The sequence below is a fragment of the Athene cunicularia genome (assembly GCF_003259725.1).
Source record: "Athene cunicularia isolate RWA chromosome 6 unlocalized genomic scaffold, athCun1 chr6_part1, whole genome shotgun sequence".
NCBI classification, from domain to species: domain Eukaryota; kingdom Metazoa; phylum Chordata; class Aves; order Strigiformes; family Strigidae; genus Athene; species Athene cunicularia.
Genome location: NW_020799105.1, coordinates 26237499 through 26259520, shown reverse-complemented (window position 1 = coordinate 26259520; position 22022 = coordinate 26237499). Strand labels below are relative to the sequence as shown.

At 51.3% G+C, this 22022-nt stretch overlaps 1 protein-coding gene across 1 annotated transcript in view; it reads left to right on the top strand.

Annotated features, from left to right (window-relative positions):
* The first annotated feature begins 418 nt into the window (after positions 1–418).
* Positions 419–22022, top strand: part of STK32C (serine/threonine kinase 32C) — a 56993-nt gene continuing 35389 nt past the window's right edge. Inside the window, exons 1-2 of the mRNA XM_026851699.1 lie at positions 419–461; positions 19940–19995. The gene's annotated coding sequence lies outside the window, so the exon portion shown is untranslated. The remainder of the gene's footprint in view (positions 462–19939; positions 19996–22022) is intronic.

The following is a 22022-nucleotide window of genomic DNA, read 5'->3' as shown; positions in this document are numbered from 1 at the left end:
TATATCCATTATAATGGCTTTTTGAATATTTCTGGATACTATTAAGCTAATTTAGGAAGCATTTAGTCTTTCTCTCTCTGTTTCTTTATCGAAAAGAAGCAGATTTGGAGCAGTTTTTTTCCCCAGGAGGTAGGAAAGTAGTATTTGCCTTTAGGGAACAAGGAGAGAACACTTTCCATTCATTCAGTCTAACTGGAAAGTGCTCGAGATGTCAGCTGTGAAAATGGAGGCTGAGAGAAGGGAAAGGTTTTGATTTTACTCAATTGACTTTATCATTTACTTTTCTGAATTTGCTAATTAAGGAAAAATGTAAATAACCTGATCTCCGTGCAGTTCATAGTGCGATGGCTGCACGAGGTGTGCAACAGAAGACGTGGCCCAGCCACAGGGAATCAAGACATGGTGCAAGGGGAGGGAGGAGGGTTTGTGGCAGCGTCACAAGCAGCTCAGAGGACTGGACGGTGCGTCACCCTCCCTCGGTGGAGAAGATTCTCAGGGTGGAAATAGCCCCCAGTGTTGCCCCCACCTGCTTGTTCAGGTTGTCTTTTTTAGGGATGAAAACCACCCCCTTTTGCTTGGGGGGAGTTTGCACTAGTTTGATTTTTCAGTTTCCTGCTGTCATGGACAGCAACAAGACCCGCTGGTTTGAGTCGCGTCCTGAATGGGGAACAGAGATGGTTGGCTGACAACCTCTTTGTTGAGTGGAGAAAATGTGAGGAGAGGGCAGGAGGGGATGGGAGTGTCCTGACGTGGGTGTGCTTCGGTCGAGGAGCTGCCCAAGTGAACGGCAGGCAGTGAGGACAGGAGTGGGAGGCCTTGTCCCAGCTGTCCTGCGGAGACTGGTGAGGCCCCATCTCCGCTTCCAGCACTCGCCTGTTAAAGGTGCTGCTGGGACCAGGGGCTGTGGGTGCCAGGGGGCACGGGCTGTGCTGGGACAGACACGTCCCTGCCCCTGCCCAGCCCCACAGGGAGGCAGAGCCGTTGCAGAGGCACCCGGGCACTTTGTGACGCTTCGTGTTAATGACTTCTTCCAACTCTAAGCAGTTGTGCTGCCATCTAGAAGAGTGAAAGAAGAGGAGAGACATCAAATGCTGACCATGTGGTAGGAAATTAATTACTGGTGTTCTGCAAGTTCATATGAAATGGATGAGTGGACTGACGTCTCCTGACAACTTGCACTCAGAAACCCTCTGAACACCATCTGAAGAGTGAGATCTGTGTGGGCAGGGTCCTTCTCTTTGCTGCTTCCTGGAAGATCAGCATGAAGCGGCCCAGGAACCCTCTGCAGTTCATGGTCTGTCCTGCGTAAGGCCAGTGCTGGACACAGGAGGGACAGGGCTGTTGCCTTTCTGCACTCAAACACAAAGCTGCAGGGTGTATATCTCATGTTCTTTATTATAAGGTCACTTTGGTTGGCAATAGGAGTAATTATGTTGGAGGTTTTTTTCTGGCTTGGAAAAAAATTTGCCAAACTATTTGCTAAGGTTTGTTGGATCAGTTTGAATCGAGAATATACAGATGTCCACTGCTGGACAGGTCCGTTTTCTCAGATGTCAGAAATGGTCTGGTGTTATTGCACCAGTATTTATTAGGCTGAGAAGCTCTACCGAATACTGGGAATTTTTGTTCTACTATGTGAGGTATAATTTTGGTATAGAATCTATAGAATATAGTGGGTATCCTTACGTTTTCTGGAGTCGCAGTTTCAGAACAGCCAGTGACACTTTCATGTTAATATTCATACTCCTATTAGGAAATACTATCTATTCACGTGCCATTCTGAGCATTGGGAGCACCGTTCTCTGCCCGCTGACTGGTATGCACGGGACGTTGTGTTCTACCCGCCTTGCTGTGAGATGCTGACCGCCTGGCGCGGTCTCACCTGCGGCTGACGGGACCTGGTGGCCCTGCCCTGGCCGGCAGGCGCTGCCCGGGGCAGCAGACATGCCGTGGCCTTGGTGTCTGGCCGAGGCGCGGGGCTGCTGCGTGCTGCCGCGGCTCTGCCCTCTTGGTCTCCAGAGGCGTGGGGCGGCTCGTGGTGTGCTGTGACGGTGCCGGTGGAGCGGGGCTCTGCCTGAAGCTCTGCAGGGGAAGCTCTTCTGGCTGAGGCCCGTCTGCTTTTGTCTCCTGCGACTCACTGAGCTTTGCTCGCAGCAGCTCAGCACCAGACCAGCCAGCGCTAGCAGGGCAAATACCTTTGTCTAAACAAGTATTAGACAAGAAGGGGGCTAATTTAATAATTAATAGTTTGGCTAGCTCTCTGCAGTGCTGTTGGAAGTGTCGCGTACTGTGACAGAGCGCCGTTTCTGTGAGAGTACTGTAGTTACATACCTCAAACTTCAGAATGATCTTTGCCAACTTTCTCTTGCTGGTGTAGAAAAGTGGAAAGGGTTTCACATGAATTAATACATCTTGATCAGTGTGTTTCCAGCAGGAGCTGAGTGCCAGTTTGTGACAGTATTTGAGTGGGAGGAAAGAAATGTGGGTTTGTGAGTGAAATAAAACAGGGGAGGGGAAATAAAGTACAGGTAGGGGAATGAGAAAGACGAGAGAGGAGGGTTTAATGTCGGGACCTGGCTAAACCCTGTATTTCCCTTTTGTGTTCCGTGGTCAGGCATCTGATGGTTTCCCGTGATGTGAGTTCTCTGCGTTGACAAGTGACAGAAACACAGAATTTATGTTTTCCACAAAGAGAAGGCTGGTGTCGTCTTAACAGGCGTGAATTTTTGCAGTCTGAAGTCATGTTCTGGGCAATACCTAATGAGATTGACCTAGAGGATTTGCAGGCAGTCCTTTAACAATAATGTAGAAGTAATTACAAATGAGTTGCTTGTTAAAGGGATTTGGTTTTGAAGCTCTCTTTGTGCCTGTGTGGGAGATGGTGGGAATGCCTCTGTGCTGGCAGGAGGCACCACCTTTTGGGGAGCCCGATTCCCGTGTGCCATGCGGTGGAAGCTCGCCGCTCGCCTACAGCGGACTCTTGTTCTGGAGCAGAAGGCAGCCGGGGTGCTCGGGGCCGGTGGGGCAGGGCAGTGGTGACCTGCTCCTGGGAGATGCTGGGTGTCCTCGGCGCTCACCCTGGGCACCGGGGCTTGTGGAGCCTCTGCGCAAGCTAAATCCGTGCCACGAGCAGGCTGCTGGCTGAGGGCTGCGGTGAGTAAGCACAATCTCCTTCCCAGCTGCCCAGCACACTTGCTGCGCGCGAGGGAAAGAGGGGATGTATTTTGGAGATGTAGATTTGCTGACATGTGAAGTGGGAGTCTGGAGATCCAAAAATAGCAGCTGTGTTTTCTGAACGGAGAGGAACCTCCGTCGGCCGCGAGCGGGGCAGTGCTGTCGCCCCTCCCGGGGTTTCCAGCCCCCCGGTCCCCGTCCGTCCCGCAGCGCTGGGGCCGGTGGGGATGCTCCTGCGCCGCCGCGGGGGGAGGCGAGGCAGGGAGCGGGGTGGGCTGGCGGGCAGCACCCTGCTCTCTGCTGGGGATCGCTTTCTGCCGTTCCAGTCGCCTGCTCGTTCAGAAGTAGCTCTGTGGCGGGAGGGGCCGAAGGGAGCCGGCCGATGCCGGAGGCGCAGGACCCCTGCGGGGGTTCCTCTGCGCTGGGCAGAGCTGCTGGCTGGAGGCCCCAGAACTCAACATACCCATCCGCAGCTCCCGAACCTTTGCTGAAGAAAAGACTAGCCAAGATTTTAAAAAATGGGTATTTCAGCAACAAATCCTTTCCTCAGTGACCTCGAGAGAGTCAGCTGCTGCCCCACGCACGCCACGAGGACACGCGTGCACACGCATGCACACACGTGTGACTGGGGGAGGCAGGCTCTGCGGGGCACCCCGCGCTCAACAGGTATGTGTGGGCTCACCAAGCTCCGCGCGTCCCGTAGCGGGGCTGAGATGTTCAGATCAGCAGTGAGGAGGGCTTCTGGGATTTATACTTCAGAATTAGAGGCCATGGTAATAGAGGAATTTGTTTTTTCTTTCTCAAGTGCTATTAAAAAAGATTATTTTCTAGGTGATAAAATTTGGGGGAAAAAAATAAATTCCAGTTGGCGCAAGTGCTGGAAATCAGGTCAGCTACTAGTACGAGAAGCAGGGGCTGGGAGCCGTGCTGGGATCTGTCTGACTTTGGTGCCAAAGCTCTTGTACCCGTCAGCGATGGGTCCCTCCTCTGCCCCTCCTGCCGCCGCTGTGCAGCAGCGTGTCCCCCGGCTGCCCTTGGAGCCTCCTCGCCGGCGCCCTTGGCCTGCGATTCCTCACCGGGCTTTGTGCTGGCGGTGGGTCCATCCGTCGGGTCCCTCTGCCTGCGGGCACCAGCGCCCACGAGGAGCAGAGCTGCGGGTTTCCTGCTGAAAAACACGTTTCGGGCTCTGCACCCTGAAACACCACAGCAGTGGCTCTGTACGCAGTGGGCCCGCTCCCCAGAACCCCCCAGGTGCCAGCTCTTCTCCGGCTTCCAGGGCTTTATAAAAGCTTGGGAAAGGGTGCTCAAATTCAGCACTAGATGACTGTTCCTTGTGTGGCGCTTTACCAAACCTCTCTGTCTGGATGATGGTAGTTTAAAAATGTCACTGTTAAAGAGAAGTGCTCTGAAACTTGTGCTTTTCTGATACTAGCAATTCTCTTCCCGTTACTTTTTTGTTCTGACAAGTCAGATGATAGTACTAAAATACCAGTAATGAGCAGACTGAACAAAGATATTAAATAAGTTGATGTGATTTAAAAAAAAAAGTTTTAGAAAAGCATTTGTAATGTATTGATGAATATTGTCACTCTTTTTGGAAGTGAAAGAGGAAACCCTGAGTCTGGATTCACACCTCTAATCGGTATCACAGAATCATCCAACGGTTTGGGTTGGGAGGGAGCTTACAGCCCACCCAGTGGCACCCTCTGCCCCGGGCAGGGCCACCTTCCACCAGCCCAGGGTGCCCAAAGCCCCGTCCAACCCGGCCTTGAACCCTGCCAGGGAGGGGGCAGCCACAGCTTCTCTGGGCAGCCTGTGCCGGGGCCTCACCCCCTCACAGGGGAGAATTTCTGCCCTAGACCTCACCTAAATCTGCCCTCTGCCAGGTTAAACCCGTCACCCCTCGTCCTATGGCCACAGGCCCTATTGTCTGTCCCCACCTTTCTCACAAGCCCCTTTCAGCCCTGGGGGGCCGCTCTAAGGTCTCCCCGGAGCCTTCTCTCCTCCAGCTGAACCCCCCAACTCTCTCAGCCTGTCCTCACAGGGGTTCTCCAGCCCCCCCAGCATCTCCGTGGCTCCTCTGGCCCCGCTGGAGCAGGTCCGTGTCCTTCTGCTGTTGGTGCCCCAGAGCTGGACCCAGCCCTGCGGGGGGGTCTCACAGAGTGGAGCAGAGGGGGAGAATCCCCTCCCTCAATGTGAATATATTGATACAGATTTAATGGTTTGAAGTATTTTCTTTTTGCAGACTTTTAAAACAGGTCAGCAGTTTCTCAGAAAGCAGGAGTTCCTAACATTATTCCTGAATGTGCATTTTTAGTACCATAATCATGCAGCCCAATGTTGTAACAAATAACTTCATCGGCTCTTGAGCATCTGCAAATTCTGCCTTGCTTTACTTAGTGGCTTCAGCCTTGCAGATGTTTGTTCCTTGGCCAGGCAGGCCCCTCGCCTCTGCAGCCGTGCCTGGTGAGCTCTCAGGAGTGAAGTGGGCTCTGCCGCTCCTGCCCGCAGGCAGCACGGCCGGCGCCTGCCTGTCCTCTGCTCAGCTGCCGTCCCCTGTGCTGGGTGTCCCGGGGTGCTCGGGGCTGGTCCCCTGCCTGCTCGTGTATCTGCCGGCTCAAGGACTCGGGGAGAGGCCGCCTGGGCACTAACATCAGAATAAAGATGTGCAGTGTGGGGCGGGGGTTGCGGCAGCTGGGACACCGCGGATCATTGCGTGGGGACGTGGTGGAAGCAGGAGCTGCGCGGTCATTTTGGTCACCGTTTCCTTAAACCCAGAGGCTATATCCAGTGGTGACTCCCGCTGTGCCCCCCCTGCTAGCTCTCTGTGTGGGTGAGTGTGGACTCACAGGCTGGCTGAGTGTGCAAGGGACTTCCAGGGGTCATCGGGGCCAGCCCCCTGCTCAGGCAGGGTCACCTAGAGCCAGGTGCCCAGGACAGGTCCTGGCTTTTGAGTATCCCCAAGGATGGGGACATCACCTCCCTGGGCAGCCTGTGAGATCTGTTGGAGAGCTGTAGGAGCTGGTTCAGGGGACTGAGCGGGGCTAAAAATACCTGTCTGCAAAGAGATGGAGGGAAACAAGCAGGCAGCAACTTGACACCCATGGTGTGTCACCGAGATCAGGGTGCGCAGGACCAGACCCTCCAGAGTAAGACGTGGTCCAGCCTTTCCCCGCTGTCCCCTCTCCCACCTTGAGGGCACAGACAGGAGTGGGACAGAAGTTTCATCCCTGTAATCCCACCTCTGTGCCAGGAAGGGCACAAGCCAGAATTTCCCCTTCCAGATCAGCGGGGGGACGGGCATCACAGAGCTTGCTCTGTGTCAGCAGCCTGGCAGCAGATGATCAAACCCTCCTGCCTTCCTGGCAGGCAGCTCCACGCTGCGTGGGGCTGCTGGTGGGTGCCGTGGATGGGCGGCCCTGGGGAGATCCCGGACAAGTGGCTGAGCTGTCAGGTGTGCCTCGACAAGGACTGCAGCATGGGTGCTGGCCTGACATTCTCCCCTGGCTGACTTCCCTTGGCTTATATGAGAAAGTTAGAGCACAGCACAGCCCACTAACCTGCACCAGACCTCACCTTGGGCTTAACCAGCGTGATAAAATATGGTGCGACTGGGTTAATGATGGATCAGCTGATGTCTAACCCGACTCCTGTTCAATGCCAAGTCACAGACAGAGGAGTTTATTTTCGCTATTGCTTGTATTTTTAAATTAAGCTTTTATTTAGCCTTTAACATAATCCATTTTAAAGTGTGAGGTTTCGATTTAGTTCCTGATTTGATCTTCTAGAAACTGGAATCAATGGTGAAACACATCAAAAGCCCAGGAAATGGAGTGTTCAGTATTTATCTTTTGAGATGTTTTCCATTTTCCCCAGCAAACATGACTGGGTTGTTGTAGATTCACGGGAGCAAGTTGTCTGCACAGAGTCTGTGCTGCGCAGTATGGCTTCTAGAACATTTTGTTTTCAGTTTAGACAACACTGAAAAAGTTGAGCTCAGCCCTCCAGGAGTCCTCATTAGCTCCATCAGCATATGTGCATCGCAGTCATTAAATGTGTGTTGTTGGGTTTAGCTAAGGAGGAAGGAGTATCAGGTGCCACCTGACGGCACGTAATTAAGTTCAAAACATGAAGAGTTAATCCTGCTGTGTATTAGAATTTGTGCCATTTCAGTGTGAACTCTGTATTTCTCAATATACGAGTATTAAAAGTTAGCAGGAATTAGTGTAAGCTGTTTGCTGTTGAGCTGAACAATTGGTTTGAGCTGAATGCTGAAATAAGATCGTGAGCAATACTATTATTAGCAGTCGTTCTCCTGAGCTGGTAATGATCGCTTCAACCTGCTACGGGAACAAAGCGATGCGGTAATTAATCCACTGCATATGGCAGGGCAGGCTTTACTCCGTGATCAGCATCTCTCTGGGTGTGAATCACAAGCACACACCATCCCGTTGCAGGGCCTGGTTTGGCCGTGGGTTCTCTGCCAGCCCCGCGTCTGTGGCCCTGCTGAGAGCAGCCAGCGCTGAGCTGCGTAGCCATGAGTCTGGCCTAAGGCAGATCCCTGGTGCTTAACAAACTTGAACTCACAGCTTGTGCTTTTTGATGCAGTGAGGTGGGCACCTCCAGAGCTTTACCAGGAAAACCACGGTCTCATTGGAGCCCGTCAGGAAGCCTCCTGTGGGTTCTGCTGGGCCAGAATCTCCCCGAGCTCTGCCACTGCTGTTGTGAACAGAGCTGAGTTTGGGCCCCAGAGGTTCCCAGACAACGGTTCATGGGCATCTTCTATTCCTCCTGCTTTTTACCCCCGGGAGCTGCGGGCACGGGCCTGCGGCAGCGAGCTGGCTGCAGTGTGGAGCGCTGCTCCGACGCCTTTGCACAAGTTCTGATGAGAGTCGAGCCCCCTGTGCTCGCTCCTGGGGGGGACGCGCAGCGCGGGGGGGCTCTGCAGCAGAACAGGCTTCTCAGCGGGCAGCACGAGGAGTCAGTTCAGTTCATGTGGATCAGAGACGGAGCCAGGAGTTGAGCACGGGGCTGGTGGCTGTCCGTGCCCTCGGAAACATCGCCGTGGTGCTCCGGTCCCCCTCTGTCCCTCTTTGCACCTGCCAAACTGGGTTTCCTTTGCTCCTCTGACTGCTTGCTGGGCTTAGATCATCATTTTGCTCTTCAGCATCAATTGCAGTGACGGCCTGTTAAAGATTTCTTGCTTTGTACTTTGCTTTCGTGTGCCCTTTGTTTCCTCATAGCTGAATCCCTTTTCCTGGCGGCTGGAGATACCACTATGATTTCCATGTAATCAAATGCTGGCAAGTGCCACCTCTGCCTGTGCAAAGCGTAGCAGGAACAGAAAGCCTGAACAGGGCCCTTGTTCTCTGGTTCCCCGCGAGGAAAAATTGATGTGGACCCAATAGACAGCAGCCTGGGCATATTATGGCTAACAGCTTGCTGGGGAACAGGCCTCAGCAAATTGTATTTGATTTGGAAATGTGTAAAAACAGAAAATTTAATGTGCCAGCAAAAAAATCCCTTTTTTTTTTTTTTTAATTTAAAAAACACCATGTTAAAATCCGTTTATTTTGGAGGTAAGTAGGTAAAGAAAAGAAAGAAAACCACAAGCTCTTCCCCCTCCAAGGCAGATGAAAAACCCTCGTGGCCGGGGGTGGTGATGGTTAGGCTCCAGGCAGCAGGGAGTTTTCTCAAGCTGAAGTAGCGGCCTTGGAAAACTCGGGTCGTATCCTTTGCTATTATTGTTAAAGCTTTGCTCACGGTCTGTGGGAATACCAAGCAAAAGTTGGTCTGTTAATTTTGTTGCTGGGTGCAGTTTATTAAAAATGTAAAGTCAGGGCACGCTGTGAAGACTGTGGGTTTAGTGTGATGGAGCAGCATGAAAAATGCAGACGGTTTAAATTTGGCCCATCCTCACGTGGAGCAGAGCTTAAAAATGGAAACTGTGGCGGGGGGAAGCACACGAAGTGTATGTTAATTCTTCTATGGGATGAGGATGACCTATTTCTGTAAGTCATTCTCGATTGCCAACTCTAGGCAATGAAAATGTATTTTCTGAATGGTGAATAATTTAGCAACTTTAAAGTGATTAACATAGAGAAGAAGCTATAACATGAAAGGTAGCGTGCTTTTGGAGCAGAATACACTCCTGAGCAGGAGGGCAGCACAAATCCTGTTCACAGTGAGAACAGGCAGCCACTGGAATAATCTCCCTGGGGAAGTGGTGGGTTCCCCAACACTGGACACTTTGAAGATTCAGCCGGACAGGGAGCTGGGCCAGCTTGTCTAGGCCGGGCTTTTCCCAGAACGGCTGGACTGGATGTTCCTTGAGGCCCCTTCCAGCCTGGGATTCTGTGATTCCATGATTCTTCAGTAGGGTTTCGCATGTGCTCCGCTCCCAACCCTACTGGCATGCCCATGTTTTCAGAATTCATCAAGCATTGCTGGATGGGCTTAAATATTTTACAGCTCAAATACAGCTCGAGGGTGCGGTGCGGGTTTTCTTCACAAGTGTGGAGGCTGAGGAATGCTGCAATATCCATTTTTTATGCGGTGGCAGGTCTGATGAGGAAGGTTGTAATGAAGTAGGAAGGCACCGTGTCTTTCCAACATCCACAGGAGGTGAGAGGTTCTGCGGAGCATGGCTGCCCCCCGCGCCCCCGGGGCACCTCGGCGTTTCCAGCCCCACCTGCTGCGTGTTCCTGGGCTCCGGCTGGGATGAAATCACAAGGGTGTCCTCGCGCGGCAGGACTTGGATTGGTGTCTTTGTAATTCTTGGTTTCCTTTCTCTAACGACGACGAGGGTTCTGTTGCGGAGAGGCGAGGGCAGCGGCACTGCGGGGCGGTGACGGGGCGCCCAGGCTGGGCTCTCAGGGCTGCCCTGGCCCCGGGCACGTGCCCGCTGCAGCTGGGGGCACTGCCGGGAGCGGGGTCCGGCTCACAGCCCCCGGGTCATGTTCTGGTACCGGCCCGTTGCAGAGCAGGGAGCTGGTGTCCCAGGCAGCAGCGTCCCGACACGCTGGCATGAAATTTAAGATGGGCGGCTGGTGTGGCTGCCGGCCTGAGGTGACTTTTAGAAGAAAATAGTTCAGGGAGGATTTGTCTGAATGGGCTGCGGTGATACAAAACCTCTCATGCTGGCTGTGTAGAGGCATTGATCGGGAGTTATGTTTGAGGAGATGAAATGATGAACTGGGCTCCCATTAGGCATGCGACCCTGTAAAGGCGGAAAAATTCAGCATCAAATGAATTCCTAATTAAATTAGTTTCTTAGACTTTTAAAAGATCCATCTCCTTCATGTATCTTTTAATTTAATTTTAAAGATAGTTCTTGAATTTCTACATCCCTGATTTTATGACAGACTTTTTAAACGTTTCCTTTCCTTCTTATTCCTCGTGCTTTCTGCTTCACCACGAGAGTCCCTTGTGGACTTCTGGTTGATCTGAAGTTAGTAGCTCATGGTTAGAAGGTCATAAAACTCGGAGGATTGGGGCTGGCTCACTATAGGAGTAATAAGTTTCTTCCTGGAAATGGTGTACTTCTTCGCTGGCTGGATTTTGTTTCTGATTACTGGAGGTTTCTGCATCCTCCTGTGAGAATTTCATAATTATATTTAAACTGGCATGGCTCAGCAAACCTTACCACTGCAGAGCCCAAACATACGGTACGTATTAACGTTCTCCCCACGGATGGAAGCGAACCGCGGCGGACAGATCCCAGACTTTTCTGTTGTGCTGAGCAAAACAGATCGTCACCTTTCCATTTGAGGTGGAAATGGGAAGAGACCTCAAACTTTGTTTTCAGCCTAGGTTTCGAGAAACCTTGAAATTTTTTTTTCTGTCAAACCCCGTTTCAGCAGGAAGCTCTCTGAGCTGTAGCAGCCCTGCGAGGGCTGGGGCAGCGAGGACAGGACCCCCGCAGGGCAGCTCTGCTCCGGGTGGGCTCTGCCCCGGGGACACGGGAGAGGCCCTGGCGGGGCGGGGGGCTGCAGCAGCCGGGGGCCCACGGGCTGCAGCTCTTGCGCGGGCGGTGCGAGGAGCGGAGCTGGGGGGCCGTGGGTGCAGCAGCACTTCGGGGGAAAATGCCCGCTGGGGGTATGGTACCCGCCATCCGCACTTCACAGCACAGAAAGCAAAATTTCTCTTGGGATCAGACATTTCATTTTTTATAATTATTCAATTTTTTTACCTTTAAAAATTAAAATGCAAAGGAGGTCTTAATGTGCAAGAAGGTATTGTCAAGGTCGGTTTTGAAAACATTCCAGAAGGAGGGAGACTTTCTCCCTACACACTGTAAAAAAATGAAATTAAGTGGAGGAAATGAATTCACTGTTTTGGTACAGTCAGCTTCACAGTTCTTGTCGGAAATTTATCTGAAACTGTTTAGCTTTACTAAGGTGCTTTCTCTTCACTTTAGGGTTTTTGGCAGTCACAGCCTAGCCCTGAACAAAATACAACCGAAATGTTTTATAAGGCACCTAAAGTCATCCATTTATCATTTATAACATATGTTGCAAAAACATTAAGTAACATTTAACAGATGTTTTTTGCGAATGTTATGCTACTATAAACATGTGCTATAAAGACCTTTTTTTTTTTTGGTAAAGCAATTCTAGTTGCTTGAAATAAAATTTTCTAAGCTGTAGAAGTGGGGGGAAAAAAAGCAACAAAACAACTGAAGGCTAGAGTACACATCCAATCTGTCAGCTTGATAAAAGATGGAACCTGAATTTGGTATTTAACTAGGTTTATTTTCTAAAGCAAAATGCCATGCCTTCAGGAAAGGAACGCGGTAGTGCATTTTAATGGTAATTTTTGCTGCCTGCCTAGAACGTTTAGCTGCTTGGCCCAGTAGAAACTGGTTCTCTGGTTTAGGGTTCCTAGGGAAGAGGACTGATGCTGAAAAGCAGGATGCCTGGCCTGAGCTTCTGAACCTCGGCCACCCCCGGGGCCACCTGTGCTTCCCCCGGTGCTCTGGCTGCACGGGCTGCAGAGCGCTGCCTCCTCCTCCAGCACCAGGTGACTTTTTGGGCGCCCTGTGGCCCTGGCCCTGGGCTCGGCCACACTCCGGTCTCAGTCAGACAGAAGAAAGGGGAGAGGTGAGCACTGAGGACTCTTTCTGTCTGCTGCTTGATCAGTCCTTTCACGTGCAGAAGTGCGTGTGTGCGGGGTGTGTACATACCGACACGCTTCGATAGCCCCCTTTTCTGCAAGTGTTTTCTGTGGAAAATGAAAGGTCCCTCAGTTAAAGCAAGCATGGTGGTTAAAGTGGCTGGTGGTCTGGAGGGGAGCTGGCCTTGAGAAGCGAGAACCTGACGGGGGGGGCTTTGTTTCCCTCTTTTTTTCCCCCCCGTGCTACTGGAAAAATCAAACTTTGTAATTATGATGGAATTGTCCCAGAATGAAATGGCTCAAGTGACCTTCCTGATCCTCTTGTTCTATTCTGGGATGAAGAGCAGGGAGAGGTGAAGAAAATTGATGACTCGTGCTGCGGGGGGAGAAGTGCTGATGATGCCAGGCAGGCGGCCCACGCTGGCCAAGGGGGTGAAGGAAGAGCCGCAGGGCCGCGGCTCGGCCTCGTCCAGCCCGGTGCCCCCGTTTCCCCGTCCAGCCCCCGCGTGAGGTGGGTGCAGTTCCGCGGCGTGCGGCCGTGCTGCGGGGCCCCAGCGGGACGCTGCCAGCGGGGTCCTGTCCGCCCAGGCCCTGTTGGCTCTGTCCCAGGTACCCCCAGAGACGGGGTGGGCTCTCACAGACGGGCTTTCCTTTGTGTGGCACTGCCTGTGCGCTGGGAGGTCAGGGGCACTTTAGGCTAAGCCGAAATTACTTGTCATGGAAAATTAGCTCAGGGGCTTTTGTTGTGCCCATGGAGCTGAGGACACCATGCTGCACATGGGCAGTGCTCGGGTCATCGCGGCCTCGTGGATTTAATGTCCTATTTAGCACTCAGTTAATTATATGCTGTTCCTAAAGAGTTTCTGTATCAGCTTTCCTCTTTCTCCACCCGGAGTTGCTTTTTTTCCTTTTTTTTTTTTATTCATAGTTGAAAATACTACTAGAAGATAAGAAAATTGCAAAAATCTTGTCTTGCCTTCCCTCAGATCAGCAAAGCTAATCTAGATTTTCTGTAATGCTCAAATACCGCCCCCCCCGAGGTGTCTCTGCTTGTAGGGCCTCGGTGCGAGGCCAGGCAACGAGGGGTCCCTCAAAGCGCCCTGGCCCTTCCTCACAGGAGGAATTTTTTGCCCATCAGGCAGGAGAGGCACCGGGATTGCTGCTGTGAGGGCAGAGACTTATTTTCTCTGCCACATCAGCCTTTCCTTGCAGGGTCCTCCTGTGTTAAAACCTGCCCCTCCGTGTTACCTTCTGAAACGAGCATCTGCCCCAGGAGACAGGGCTCGGGCTTCTTACAGCGACACATCCAAGGAACTGGGCTAAGAACGGTGTGTTCCTGGCGTGCCTGGTGGGGCTCTAATTAGCAGCCGGGATGAGACGGTTCTGTGATCAAACGGCTTCAGCTCTGCTCTACTTTAGACCTGGTGCGCTGAGTTTGTACGTGAGAGTTTGATTATTTGCCAGTGAGGTTTCACTCCAGCTGCATGTAGTTTTTCCTTACAAATCGAATGTGCTGGTTCTGCCCCGGGAAGCCTGCAGCTGCTCCTCACTGGGACAGATGAGCCTGTGTCCGCGGTGTGGCCGCCTGTGTCCGGGCAGCGGCTCCTCCAGCCCTCCTGCGGCAGAGCCTCCCGGCGCGGGGAGGTTGGCTTTGGTGGGTGCCAGCACGGCGCCCGCCTCCCCTGGGTCGAGCGGCTGTGGCGGGGACACGGGGTCTGTGAAGTGCTCTGCCTGCAGCGTGTACACCGGGAGCGTGGCGAATCCCTCCGGAACGTTTGCTTTTTCAATACCACCACTCTGTAATGTGCTTGGGAGGTGTTTAACGACCGATTCCACCATAAACCAGACCGTTTACCCGTGAGTTTTGCAGAGAGGCAGTCCCTTCTAGAAACACTAGCCAGACACGTGGGAGCATGGAGGAACAAAACCCATGTTGGAATTGGCCTCAGGGCACGTGTTACTGGTGTCGGGTGGTCCCAGGGGCTCTGGCGAGCATTAGGGGGGGCTGCCCTCCTGCAGCCTGCCCCGAAAACCCACCTGGCCCCGGAGCTAAGGGCGGGCAGGTGCCGCGGCAGGCGTGCGGCGTGTGGCACCAGCCTCGTTTGCCCATCGGCCTGGGTGCGCGCAGCACCCGCGTGTCTCCTGCGCTTTGGCCAACACCGCCCGGCGCTCGTGCAGTGCTCGCTGATCTGTGAGCCCAGCTGGGTGGTTAATGAATAACCCTATCGCCTCCCTGCATTGTTATTGCAAAGTAGTGGAGCTTTTTCTGACCGGAATAGATTTCTCAGGCATACAGGGCACAGGGGACAGGGTGCTGGGTCGTTCTCCGGGATCTCTGGTGCCTCCTGAGCTGGCTGATGGAGCAGTAGATGGATGTAATACGCTTGCTCTTGTCTGGCAGGGTTCCTGCCCAATGCAAGCAGTATTTTTACACTAATTAGGAATGGTTTCTGGCCAGTGCAAACATTTTTGTACCCAATATCAATAACCCAGTCTTCCTAAAATGACTTAGCAGCTGCTTTGCGTGGTATATTTGATTCCTTACGGAGTTGCAGAGATTCATTTTTAACCATACAATAACTTGTTGTTTTTACACAACTTCAGAGTTGCTTCCTAATAGTATGTTTGAATCCCTGTTTTCTAAAGGGGTTCATTTATAGCACTGGGCTTGTATTATACCTTTAATTTCTTTCATTATCTACCAGCATTCCCTGAATTCCTGGGTAGTTAATGCTCACTTGAGTTCCCTGTCAGTCATGTTATACCGTATTTCCATTTTTCTCACCCATGTAATCTTCTCTGTGGATATGAATAGGCAAAACAGATCAGCCCGCGATGTTGGAGACTGAACATATTGCTTGTGCGTTTTCCAGTGATAGGAAGGAAAGCAGTGGTTTCTTGTGCCATATGGAGCCTCCCAGTTAGAGGAAAATGGATGCCTTGTGTTCAGAGGGTTTCAGGCCTGGGGAGGGCTGCTGACACCGTTCTGCACTGCCCCTCGCTCCCTCTCTCCCTCAGACACGTCTGCCTTTCCTCCCAGGTTGCCTCACCTCATCTCTAATCACAGATCCCACTCTTGATCTCCCCGATCTTACCAACCTTCCCTGTTCACTAGGTTCATCCTCCAGTTTCAAAGCTTTTCAGACCATGTCCTCCCTGTCCCTCCTGCTGTCCCAGCCCTCCCTCTCTCCTGCTGTTTTTAGCAGGCTCGCCGCTTCCATGGCAGTTTTCGGAGGTTTCTGTCTGCAGCGATGCCGTCGCTTCCCTTACAGACTCTCTCAGAGCTTCCCTGCTCTGCCCCATCCCCTTGCTCAGGCCCTCCCCACCGCTCCCAAAGCTGCTCCTAATCCTGACGTCTGTTCATCCTGCTGTGGTGCCTTTTTGGCATCCTCTGACTTGGCCGGCCGTTCTGGGCCGCCGCAGTGCCCCCGCGCCCCGTGTTCCCCGCAGGCTGCCCCCCCGGCCGCCCTCTGCCCCGTGGCTCACAGAACCAGCCTTTCCTCTCTGTCTGGAGTCCTCGTGTGCAATGACTTTTCGGTCTTAGCTGTAACTCTCTTCTCTGGGAGATGAAGCTCTTGGCATTTTGTGGCAGCAAACTTGTGGTTACTGTGGCCACGTATTAATGTTTCTGCATCAATTACCGTGGTGCTTTCTTCCAGAGCTAGATTGCAGTAATATAAAGGGTAGACAAGTGCTATTAATTATGCTAACATATAGAAATACTTTGATAGAGAAAGTCGATCATGCCATACTAGCCCTGCACATTTGTTGTTACGAGACTCAAAAAATAATTTCTTAGGCCTTTAGCACTGTAGGGAGTCATTCTTGGAGCCTAAATTTCCCTGGTTTTATTGATGAAGCTGGAAAACATGCAGATAAATAGGGAAAGTTGACTTGATCCTTAAAATGTCATTTTTAATCTGTATTCTCCAGATTTGAGGATGCTGGATACTAGATTTTCTAACTGCATCCATTATTTTCCTACTATTGGACATAAATTTAATCAGGTTCCTATGTTGAACCCCCACTTTATGGCAGTTTTATCTTGCCATACTTTTAGATATCTTGTGAATAGATTCAGAATAAACAGCAAAGATAATTAAAACATTCATAATCTTAAACTAGTAAAGACAAAACCCTCATTTTTTTGCATATCACATTGAGGCATACTCATCCGTTTTGCCGAGAAACATATTCTTCATTCCCTTTATTTCACTGGAAAATAGAAGCTCTGCCTCCATTCTGCTTTATCACGCAGTACATTTTGTGATTACAATGAAATCTTAATTATAGAGATGTCAGGGCAGCACCTGGCACTCTCTTGTGAAGTGGGCTGGGCTGGGCTGCGTGAGGTTTGGTGGGGTCCAGCCAGCCCATGTAGCCTGGCTATCCTGCTTTTCATGCATTCCTGGAAATGGAGAACAAAATCACGGCAAACTGAGCAAAACCGGGTCATGGCATTTATTTGGGATTCATGGTTTGTCAGTTGATGCCAGGCAGAGTCAGGAAGAGGCACGTCTCTCTTATGTCCAGCAGCTCCACTAACCTGGGAAGGTGCTATATTGATAACGAGCTGTTAGAGCAGTCAATAGGAATAATTAGCGGAGTGTTTTCCCCAGGAGCTACGGAAATACCCACTGGGGCATTTCGGCACAACAGATGGCACCGGGCTGCAGCATGTCAGGGCCTCGAGCCGCGGTGCCGCGCTCCCGGGCGCCGGTGCGTTGCAGACAGTTCTCGGGTCCCTCTCCCCCTCTCGCGGGTTCCTCCGGTCCAACCTCAAGCCAAAACCATTTCTGTACTTACAGATTGTGACTGTCAAAACTGTGCCGCGCTGAAGTCACAGTAGTGGGTGAGTACGGTCCTGTGAACAGGCAACAGCTGTCATCTCTCGCTCGCTGGGAGCGTGTGTCATGAAATCCTCCACTGGCGTCTGTGACTCAGGCTCGTACCAGTCACCCCCAAATAATCAGCTCTTCTAGCTGCGGGTGAAAGACAGCTTTCTCTTGTCAGCTCACAGAAAGTGAAGTCTCTGGAGCATACGTAATTGTTCCAGGCAGGTTTAGGATTTCTATTTTAGGGACAATCACATATTCTGTAGTGCTATGTTGTCATTTTTAGAAATCCAGTGTGTTGTGCACAAAAAGCAACATGCTGCTACTATGATTTTCTTCCTCAAATGTTGAGATTTGATTTTTCTTTAATGGGATTTCTTACTAATTCCTGAAGAAGATAATGAAACTGAAAAAAACAGTCAGTGCCTGTTCATCTAGCGTTGTCTGAACTCCAAGTCAGTAGAACGATGTATTTCATTTATTAAAAGTGACATCTCTGCTGATAGGTTCAAGGGCCTGGTGAGTGTTCATATCTAGATTTGTTTCTTGACTGCTGACTAGAGCATGCTTTCTAGATTGGTTGTAGTCATGGATACATGGAAATGACACTTTTGGTTTTGTTTTCCCAATGGCAATTTTACACACTGTTCCAAACATTATAATAAAGAATTGTCAAAAACTACCCTCCTGGAGTGATCACAGATCATGAGCACTTGCACATGGTTTAACTGCCAAGAAAATGCTCTGCTTTAAAGGTGCTCACTATAGCTGGATTCCCTTTTTGAGTATTAGTGACAGAAGATCAGTTAATGGATCAGCTCGCACGTAAAAAAAATCGGATTTGTTGCCTCAAATGGTTCAGCATTGTGTGTGCTAACATTCTGGATTTCAGAAAGAATATTTATGAACAAGCTGTAGCTGCGGTTACACATTGCTCACTACAGTCTCTCTAATAGATGTGGTAGGAAAAACCTCAATAAAATGCTGCCTGTGGCTGAAGATGCTCCTTCCAGGGCTGGATTCTGTCAGATAGGAGGCAGCAGGCAGCAGGTTTGCAGCTCCTGCAGGGTCTCGGACGAGTCGGCCACCGGCTCCAGGTGTTCCCTGTGTCCTCGCCGTTGCCTCGTGGCTTCTCAGCCCAAGGCCCGTCCGGTCCCGCCGTGAGTGAGCGGTTCGCGGGGCGCAGGGGCGAGGGGAGGTGACACACCGGGTGTGCGGCTGCGGCTCGGGGCCCGCGGGAGGACAGGCAGCACCACCCTCCCCACATGGTCTTTCACGGAGGCTCCCGGAGCGTCCTGGAGGAGGAGATGTGCATCTGCCTGTCGGTGTTGCTCGTGGAGTGGAGTGGGAGTGCAGGGAGATACGTGGTAGGAGCTGGGCCAGACTCTGTTTTCCATTTCATTTGGCAAAGTTGTCCGAGTTCTCATGCAGAAAATGTCCCACAAAAGTGACAATAACAATATTTTGGATATAAGCCTAGCACAAAAGGGTAATAGGAACTCCACGGGCATGCGTGGGCTTTTGATTCATCCTCAGAGATGGCAGATGTGCATTTATTTAAGATCTGGGAGTGGGACTCGGAATATTTATGGTGAATTCTTTGCTCCCCCTCTTCCTGTGTGATTTTGGTCTCCACTGTCAGTCAAACACGGGGTCAGTGCTCGCTGCTGACCATCTCATGCATCATTCACGCTGCAAATCCCCCAGCTCGTGCCAAGCACTTCTCTTCATCCCACCTTCAGAGCCTTCTGGGGAGGAGATGCCGAGGGTCCCCTTGCGTGGTCAGGGCCTCCAGGTAGAAGTGTCAAGGGCTGGCGGGTGGAGCTGAGCAGGGGGCAGCTCGGCCCATTGGCGAGTTCTCTGACACATGTCTGGCCGCTTCGAGAGCACGCGGGGCTCGGGGTAGAACACAACAGTTCCTGGAACTACAGTGCCTGTTGGTCCAACCGCCTGGGCAGAAGGTAAAGCCCGTGCAGCCGCCAGCACTGATGGCGGGGGGTGGGCACTGTGGGCTCCCTTTGCAGCAGAGAACTGAGCTGGGGGGGCGGAAAGAGGCGGCATGTGAGATGGGAGCAGTGCCGTGTCCTGTACCTTGGCTCTCGGGACCCTGTTCAGTTATTTGTTTGTCTGTGACACTCTCAGCTATATGGCAGTGGGGACTGTCTCATTACTGTGATAAATAGACCGATCTCTTTTATTTATTTAAGACTGATAATACATTAGATCACAGCAATAGTTTAGCAGAAATAATTTCGTTTGTGGTGGTTGCTGATCAAGGCAATAGATAGCTGAAGTGTTACAGCAGCGCTGTCCTGGTCATTACTCCTCCCCATGACTCTGGAAAAAACCCAGACCTGGTACGGGTGGGTTTGCACATGAAGAGAGTGGGGGGCAGTCCCCGTCCTCCGGCTCTGTCCTTGGGAAGGGGCGAGTACCGGAGCCGATGTGCATGAGCAGCTGCCCGCCAGGTGCATGGGCAGCAGCGGCCGTGCGGGGCTCGCCGGCGTCCTCCGCCCTGCCACGCTCTGGGTGTGCTCACGCACTGACGGCATCTCGGGGAGGCTTCTCCTTGAGCCACAGGCCCAAGCTGTATTTTAAGCGGCTCTAAACCACCTATTTAGTAACCTGATTCAACGCGGGTTACCTGCTGGAAGTACCTAGCAAAGACAAACACCTGCTCTCCTGCGTCTTCCCTGGAGACTTTTAATAAAAGCTTGACCAGTGTTCTTTAGTTGTGTCTTTGTCTTCTTTTTAAATATAAGATCTTTGCAGTAAAGCATTTACAAATTTAAATTCTTTTTTTCTTTACCTTGTAGTGAACTTTGACCACTTCCAGATTCTCCGGGCGATTGGGAAGGGAAGCTTTGGCAAGGTAGGCTTGAACGCTTGCTCTTGAGTTTGCTTGTATGTTTTATCAGGTGCCTGCTCTTATGTACTTAGGGTTTATTGAAACAGTAACGGTGCTGAAACAGGCTATTTTTATTGTCGGATTATGGGTGCTAAGTAAATACAGGAAAAATGTGTTCATACCTTGTTGCCATTTGGCTTTGCTTTAATTCTTGGCAGTTTGGTGATACTGCTGTATTTTAAACTGCCAGCACAATTGTGACCATTTTATGGCAAATGTTCATTATGCTTTTTGTTTCCTGTGAGTGTTTATAGGTTGTGAGGAGGGACAGTTAATCAGCAGCATGTTGGAAGTTGTTCTGGGTGATTGACCGAGCTGGTACGATGTGGTCAAGAGGGTTCTCTGAAGCCCTGGGCTGTTTTCCCACTCAGAAATGAGTTATGCTGAAGAGTTTTTGTTGTTTATTTTTAACAAGGTTTTTTTGCCAGGCATGTGGGAGAAGGTGGGAGGTGATGATCAAAAAGCTGGATAGCTCTGGAAATCAGCTACTGGTTGATTTCCTAGATTTATTCCTTTTTCATTCCCTTTTTCACTGACTCAGTCCCTGTGCAGATAACTGTTTGCTGCTCCTCTCATGGCATTTCACACCATTTATTTGCACTGCAAGCACACAGCTCGGTGTGTACGTGCGTGCCCACGTGTGTCTGTCCTTGCACACACGCGAGACTTCATTGCATTGGTGCTGTTTGTGATCATTTTGTCACCTGCATTTTTTGTGCCCCAGCAGTAGTTGTGCCCCTCTGTTCAGCTGGGATGGCGGCACCGAGGGACAGGAGCTGGGTGAGGGCAGACTGGTGGCGACTCACGGAAACGGCTGCACGTGGTTGTAATCTTCTCACGTGAGGGTTGCATGGCGTGGGGCTTTGTGCCAGGACTGGGTGTCAGGGTGGGGCAGGGAAACGGCCTTTGAAACTCTGCAGAATGTCTGACATTGACTGTGTGAAGGAGGAGGAGGGCGCAGGCGCCGCCGCGGCTCCGCGCGCTGCTGAAGTCAGCTGGAGGCCAGCTGAGCCGCCGAGGAAAGCTGTGCCCTCTCCCGTTTCTTTCCGGTCTGGTCATCTTGGCTGGTTCCTCCCATTTTATTTTGATCGAAAACTCACACCACGAGGGTAAGAAAATCTGAATCAGGCCCAGGAGATGAACCATCCTGTCCTTTTCTTTTTCACTCTAAGGAGGCAGCGTCACCCCGGGCGACGGCCTGACCTGCTGCCCTCGGGGCTCGGGAGCTTGCTCGGGTGGCTGGAAACTTGGCAAAAGCAGAAATTTCTCAGGAGATCTGAGACCAGAAGAGCTCAGATTTTTACCGATTACTGAAAATCTCTTTTTACATTCTTAAAATGTATTAAGTGGCATCAGTTTTGAGGGGCAGTAGCAGCACAAAATCCGATGGCAGCCTCGGTGAGGCAGAGTCCAGCTTGTCTTAGAGTCAAGCGAGTGGACACTGTTAGTCATGGTGCTGTCATTAGCACAGCTAGCTAACAACAATGTCTTGTCACAGCCTCAGTTAACTGATGAACACCGAGGTATCTGTTTCACTGTTCTGGCGTGCTCGGGGCACAATCTGTCCGTGCGAATTCCCGCCGGGCTGCCTTGTAAGTCTGCATGGGGCTAATGAAAATGTAATGGCGACAGCGTGCAAGTCGTGGAGAAGGTGGTTTTAAGGAGTCGCCCATACCTGCAGCCATGTCTCTTGAACAAGAAGAGACAAAAGCTGGCAGCAGAGCTATGTCAGATTTCTGAGGTTATATTAGACGATGGAGAATGTTAAATACAAGCTCAGGTCCTTCCTTAGGGCAGTGCTGTAAAGATTAGGCAAACAGCAGAGGAAGGTCTCCCCAGACACACAGGAGCTCTGAGGGTCTTGTGACTTCTGCTCATCGTCAAAGACCAAAATCTGACTCAAAATCTTCCTACAAAATGGCAGCTAACATTTTTTTTCAAGCTCATATGAGAAGACTCATTCTTCCAAATATGAGCTTTTAAAAAAAAGA